A 7,703-nucleotide genomic window follows, 5' to 3' on the forward strand; every position below is an offset into this window, starting at 1 on the left:
ACACACATTGGCTAAAACCATCAATGCAGGCTCCTTGGCAGTGAATGGAGCAATGAGCAGGCATGCCAGAAAGCAGTGGGGGTACACTAGCCCAAACAAGAAAGGGGTGGGGGGTAGGGGCAGAGAAGCTTGAGAAAAGCAACACACACACACACACACACACACACACACACTTCATGAATGGAAAAGTCAAGTGTGAAAGCTAGACTAGCCCCTTGGGCAGCTATAGCTTAGCCTCAGCATGTCACCTAGACAGACACTGACCTTGGCAGCTTTATGGGAGTGAGATTTCCACAGGGATCACTGCTCAGTGAATAATTCCTTACAATCATTTTGGGCACAAAGAGGTTTCCTCTGTCACTGTCTTGGCAGGACATATTCTTCCACCTCCCTTTTTATTGTTCAGAATGAAAACTCCAGTCTCTACTCGCACTGAGCTTCTCCCGTAGCTGCCCCACAGCAGGCTGGAGCCCGGAGTTTCCACTGTAGCCGTCCCCCAGCAGCTAGGTGCATTGGACTTCTATAGCGGTCCCACAACACACCCGAGCACTGAAGTACAGGAATTAATTCCACGCTCTTATCCTCACTGCCTGATTCTCCTCACAGCTTCCAGTGCCAGGCAGGGCTGTATTACACAACCCTGTGTGCCGACAGGTGCAGCTGTTTGTTTGGGGGAGAGACAAAAATTGCTTCTTCCCTACCAGTTTCTCTTTGAAGATCCAGCGTTCGCCTCTTCTCCCATCACCCAGCAAGCGCTCGACAAAACACAGCGCGGACAACATGAAAACACAGAGGCCGTCTGAGCATCAGGTGCGTCAGCAGAAAGGCAGTCTGGGCTCAGACAGCTCTCTTGTATGTAGCGCACACAGAAGTCAAGCCCATCACTGGCTCTCGCATGCTGCTGGAGCCGGAGCACGGAATGCTGCGTGGAATGCTCCAGGCTCCCAGCAGCCATATGGAGTTCATTTGCATGGTACAAAGCTTCGAGTCCACATGGCCCAGATCCAAGAGTCACGCAGTGGTCAGTCAGCCTCCCACACAGATGCCTGTTCGCCTGTGTGTGCTCAGAAGGGCTGTTCTGATGAAGGCAGTGTGGCCAGCGACACTGTCCCTGCTGGTCAGAACTTATATGCAAACCACGGAGATGTATCAGAGGCCAATACCTGTGGCTACCAAAATAAGACAAAATAAAAGGGAAGGAAAGTCTCCTCTCCTGTGCTGTACTCTCCCTTGAGTCAGTTTACGGTATTAAGAAACTACCTAGAGCTGAACAGCACAGGAATTTTAAAACCACGCTGATATATTACATACTAGAATGGAAACGAAATCTAGCACCCTCTCAGGAAACATTTTCTTGTCTATCAGGTAATTAAAACAATTGTGGCTTTTCTGCCTTCTGCCCAATGAGTAAAACCTGTTTTTTGTTAAAAGGGGGGGTGTGTAAAGGCACTGATTGAAAGTGGGGTGTGCCTGATGATGATGTTCCTGCAGAGAAGTCCACCAGTGCCTTGATGCTAATACCGCTACCAGCACCCTATTAGAGGAGGTCTTCAAATATTTAAAGAGCCATAATTAGGAGAGAATATAAAAAGCTACTGAGCTGAGCACATTACTCACTTCATGGTAAGTAATGCACTCATTTGTCATGGCTACCTACTGACCAAGTGATAAGGTAATTTACTGCACTGTTGCAGCAGTTAGGATCCTCCTAGATACTTAAACAGCCCCGTCACCATTGTATCCAAGCATCTCCAAAGCACTTAGGGATTTGGCCTCCCAACACCCCTTTGTGGGAGGAATGGCTCACCGTGCCATTTACAGATAGGGATGCGAGGTACCAACCAGAGACTTGTCCAAAGAAATCTTTGGTGAAGCAAGGAATTGAAGCCCAGATCTCCAAGATCCCAGCCTAGTGCTTTAACCCCAAAGGCATCCTTCCTCCCCAACTCACTGCTAAATCACTTCTAATGACAAAATGCACTTCCATGGCATCTTTCATCTAGGGATTTACAGGGCCATCACCACAGCAGTAAGAGTGCCTCATCTCAAAGTCCTTCATAAAGCTATTAATCAAATCTCCCAGCAGGTGAAAGGAGCACGTCAGTATTATTATCCCCATTTTTCCTAGAGAGACATTAAACCACAGTGATATTAAGCGTCTTTCCTGGTGCCCATTCCCCGCCAGGTCACAAAGCAAGTCCTCTACGTAGCCTGGAATAGAAACCAGGAGTCCTGAATCCCAGTTTCCGCCTCTGCCTATTGCACATTACAGTCCCTCTTGCCCTGTTTCAAAGAGAAGGAAAAAAAATACCCTTTGCCCAGTTTTCCATAAGAAAGCACAATATTAAAAAGGTGACAGATCTGTTTTCTATGTGCCCCACAATTCCCAGCTCGGCTAAGGGACAGTCCATGCATAGTGGCAGCAGACTGGACTCTTCTCTTTAAGAATAAACAGCTCTTAAACAATTATGTAAAGCCTCCTGAAAAGTAAACAACTCTGTGTTTTAGTCTATGCTCGGAAGCCTTTCTTGGTAGGAAACCACTAAAAGAAAGTGTGCCGGGTTCCGTCACAGAGACCCGCTTGGGACTATCACCTGATGTGCTGAAATTACCTCTGAGCCCATTTTACCTTCCAGGTTGGGACTCCAGAACCCTGCCATGTTGAGACAGACATGCTGCAACATAGACCTAGGGTCTGGGCCGTGCCCCTAAAGCTGCAGACTTTAACTAAAAACAGCTCAGCAGGTTACCTCTCTCGAGCACCTAGACACCCAACTCCCAATGGGATCCAAACCCCAAATAAATCTGTTTTACTCCATATAAAGCTTGTACAGGGTAAATTCATAAACTGTTCCCCCTCTGTATCACTGATAGAAAGATGTGCACAGCTCCCCCAAGTATTAATCACTTACTCTGGGTTTATTAATAAACAAAAGTGATGTTATTAAGTATAAAAAGTAGGATTTAAGTGGTTTCAAGTAATAACAGCCAGAACAAAGTAAATCACAAAGCAAAATAAAACAAAACAAGCAAGTCTAAGCCTAATACATTAAGAAACGGATTACAGGTAATATCTCACCCTTGAAGAGGTTCCAATAAGCTTCTTTCACAGACTCAACTCCTTCCTAGTCTGGGCCCAATCCTTTCCCCTGGTACAGTCTTTGTTAGATCCAACAGACTTCTCAGGTGGTAAGCCAGGATTTTCTCTTGACTGGCCACCACCTTTGTCCTGCTCCACCCCCTTTTATAGCTAGGGTTGGCACAAGGCAGGAATCTTTTGTCTGTACTTGTCCCCACCCCTGCCTCATCAATGGAAAAGTACAAGGATTAAAATGGATTCCAGCATCATGTGACATGATGGTCACATGTCACTGTAAGACCCCCTAGTCTCCATTCTTCCTGGGTTGGCCCACATGTACACAGGAAGGTTTGCAGATAAATAAACCATTTACAACCAATTGTCTGGGTCAATGGGAGCCATCAAGATTCTAAACCATCATTAATGGCCCACACTTTGCATAATTACAATAGGACCTCAGAGTTATACTTCATATTTCTAGCTTCAGATACAAGACTGATACATGCATACAAATAGGAGGAATATATTCAGTAGGTTATAACCTTTGTTATGATACCTTACAAGAGACCTTTTGCATAAAGCATATTCCAGTTACACACTCATAAGCATATTTCCATAAAACATATGGAGTGCAACATCACAGAAAGATCTAATGGTTAACACAGGGAACTAGAAATTGGGATTCCTGGATTCAATTTCCAGCCTTGCTGATTTTCTGGAGTCGTAGTTTGAATTCTCAGCCTCTTTGCTTTTGTGGCTCAGGCCCGGAATGTTATTTGAATATAGCTGGGGAAGGGAGGAAGGAGTTGTGGTTAATTTCTTCCATTAGCGAGATGGAGCCTGTCATAAATATAAAGGGAAGGGTAAACCCCTTTAAAATCCCTCCTGGCCAGAGGAAAACTCCTCTTACCTGTAAAGGGTTAAGAAGCTAAAGGTAACCTCGCTGGCACCTGACCAAAATGACCAATGAGGAGACAAGATACTTTCAAAAGCTGGGAGGAGGGAGAGAAACAAAGGGTCTGTCTTTATGCTGCCTTTGCCGGGGATAGACCAGGAATGGAGTCTTAGAACTTTTAGTAAGTAATCTAGCTAGGTACGTGTTAGATTATGATTTCTTTAAATGGCTGAGAAAAGAATTGTGCTGAATAGAATAACTATTTCTGTCTGTGTATCTTTTTTGTAACTTAAGTTTTTGCCTAGAGGGGTTCTCTATGTTTTGAATCTAATTACCCTGTAAGGTATCTACCATCCTGATTTTACAGAGGGGATTTCTTTACTTCTGTTTACTCCTATTTCTATTAAAAGTCTTCTTGTAAGAAAACTGAATGCTTTTTCATTGTTCTCAGATCCAAAGGTTTGGGTCTGTGGTCACCTATGCAAATTGGTGAGGCTTTTTATCCAACATTTCCCAGGAAAGGGGGGGTGCAAGTGTTGGGAGGATTGTTCATTGTTCTTAAGATCCAAGGGTCTGGGTCTGTAGTCACCTAGGCAAATTGGTGAGGCTTTTTACCAAACCTTGTCCAGGAAGTGGGGTGCAAGGTTTTGGGAAGTATTTGGGGGGAAAGATGTTTCCAAACAGCTCTTCCCTAGTAACCAGTATTTGTTTGGTGGTGGTAGCGGCCAATCCAAGGACAAAGGGTGGAATATTTTGTACCTTGGGGAACTTTTTGACCTAAGCTGGTAAAGATAAGCTTAGGAGGTTTTCATGCAGGTCCAGCCTTGCTGACCTGAGAGGTGGTTCCAGAGAGGATGGTTCTAGACTATTCTCAGTGGTGGAAGAGGACAGGACAAGGAGTAATGGTCTCAAGTTGCATTGGGGAGGTTTAGGTTGGATATTAGGAAAAACTTTTTCACTAGGAGGGTGGTGAAACACTGGAATGCGTTGCCTAGGGAGGTGGTGGAATCTCCTTCCTTAGAAGTTTTTAAGGTCAGGCTTGACAAAGCCCTGGCTGGGATGATTTAATTGGGGATTGGTCCTGCTTTTGAGCAGGGGTTTGGACTAGATGATCTCCTGAGGTCCCTTCCAACCCTGATATTCTATGATTCTATGATTTTCTGGAGTTGTAGTTTGAATTCTCAGCCTCTTTGCTTTTGTGGCTCAGGCCCGGAATGTTATCTGAATATATCTGGGGAAGGGAGGAAGGAGTCGTGGTTAATTTCTTCCATTAGCGAGATGGAGCCAAATGACTGAACCTGAACTTTTCCACTCTGCATATTTTACATAGATTTTACGTGACCCTATTGGGGTGGCGCCCAAAGGTCCCAATCAGGATTGAGCTCCCATCATGTTGGGTGCTGCCCAAAATACGGCCCTCCCCCAGAGAGCCTGCAACCTAACAGTGAAACCGATGCCCAAGGACACATACCGGCGCAGCAGATGGGAACAACCTCAGGTCTCCTGACTCCCAGCCCAGTGCGTTATCCATTGGACTACACCGCTTCCTCAGTGTACTGTTAAATAATCAGCCAAACCTCCATCCCCCAACCTCCCAGGAAAGTTAATGACAGAGCGAAGCAAGTGCCTAATACAGTTGATCAGAATGACAGGCAGACAATAGAGCATAATGGTTCATTCGCAATCATTATAGTCTATTGTGTAAATATGCAAATACAGTGCAATTCAGTTTAACTGATCAATTTCTGCACCCTTATTTTCCTATGGCCACATTCCTTAATATGTTTGTCCTTCACCCTCCTGGGTCAGATTGGAAGGGACTTCTCCAATCTTCTCGCTTTTGCAGCTGAGTGGAACTCAACTGGAGTGGAGATAGCTTGCAGGGATGCTAATTAGAGCCAATTAAAACTTGACTGACCTGCCCTGGCACTAAAACGTTCCTGGCAGAATTCGCTCTGTCCTTGAAAGGTCAAGATCGGGTTCTGTGTACGTGACTTGGGAAGCTCATTGTGCCACAGATCTGCATACAAGGATCATTCTGGTATAACACTCGGGGTGGAATCTGCCCACACAGATCCATAAAATCAACTTTTCTGCCATATAATAAAGAGCACTCATCCCCCCCCCCCCACTGGACCCACACCAGCAAACAGCATAAGAGATCCAGCCACCAACCCCTGGTTTAAAAGGGAAGCATCGGTGGCAACATGTTTCTCAGGAGAAGACTTTGACTTTGGGATTCATTCCCAAAAAGAGCCTTCTGGACAGGCTGCAAAGACCATTTATTTCTCTAGGCCTTGCAGCAGGAAGAGGGAGAGCGTTTCGGAGAGGGGTTCGGGGGGTTTGTGACAATCTGGCTGGCAGACTGGTTTGCTGGGGTTTGTAGCGGGGCGGATTACAGGTAATATCTCGCCCTGTAATGACAAGGAGCAGATAGAACTTCAGGCCACAATTTTCAGCAGTGACTTGGGATTCCAGGTGCTTCGACTGTGAGGGACCCCGGTGCAAGACACCTTAAAAAGGGGTCTGATTTTCAGATGGTGCGAGCTCCTGCCCTGAGGTCCCTTTGAGATGTCCCAAGGTGGGCAGCTAAAAATGGAAGCACCCATAATCACTAATCCTTTGAACATCCCAACCGTAAAAAGTCCTTTTGTTGGTTAACGATAGTGAAATAAAAATACACACAGTCCACAGCTCATGTATTTAGGCAACTCATGTATAAGAAGGTGACTAATGAAATGCACCATATATTAGCACCAACACAGACTCAGCGGCATAGCTTTGTCTATCCTAGGTGTCTTTTTCACTCTGAAATTTCCCAACAGGGGCAGTACCAGTGTAGACCACCTCTAAATCTGAATCCTTCCCACAACATCACACACTGCTTAGGGTATGAATAAGGCTCCACCATCCCTGCCTATCCTGAAGGCTGCACCTTGAAGCAAGCAAAAAGGCTTGTGTGTTCCCATGACCCTGACAGCTAGTAGTTTTAACTCTGGGTAGGGCCACTCAATCCAGACCGGTCAAAGGGGGAACCAGAGGAAAAGCAGTCCACTAATCCTCCATGCTGGGGGTTGAGCAATAGGCCAACAACCGGTGTTCCCTCTAAGGTGCACGGCTGCAGGAAATGCCCACCCCAGAAGCCACGAGTACCACTTAAGTGTTAAAATAAATCTGCTTTTTATGAGCCTAGCCGCTGAAATGCAGGCTGCCCTGTGCACAGCACTGTGGCTCTAGGCCTTTTTTGAGCAGCTAGAGACCTGTGCCGTGCACGTAGCCCTCTTGCACAGGGCAAGGGGCCTTCGTTCTCAGCATGGGGTCCGGATCGTAATGAAGCCAATAGGTTTGTACAAGCTCATTTTCAAAATAAAGAGCAGATTCCCAAGGAACCTTGTGAAGGCAAATTCTGAAAAGGATTCACATTGCTGAAACTGAAAGACAAGCCGCAATTTGCCACGTTCCTCACCAACAAACTCTTCTCCAGATCCAGTTTAACCCTAGAGAAGATTTTGATAGCTGCCAGACCCTCTGAAAATCACCCAGGTCCAGAACTGAAATGCTGCCAGGCCTTTTGTTAGAGGGGTGCTAGCATGCACTGCTCTAATAACAGGATTAAGTTCCATGCCAATCAACTGCTAATGAATTTAAGCTCTAAACAGATGATTAAAGTAAAAAGACAGCAATTCGCATGTCAGAAGCTTCTGATAGAGCCTTGGCACAAAGATCAAC

Source organism: Lepidochelys olivacea, assembly GCF_965140295.1.
Source record: "Lepidochelys olivacea isolate rLepOli2 genome assembly, chromosome: 16".
In the NCBI taxonomy this organism is placed as follows: domain Eukaryota; kingdom Metazoa; phylum Chordata; order Testudines; family Cheloniidae; genus Lepidochelys; species Lepidochelys olivacea.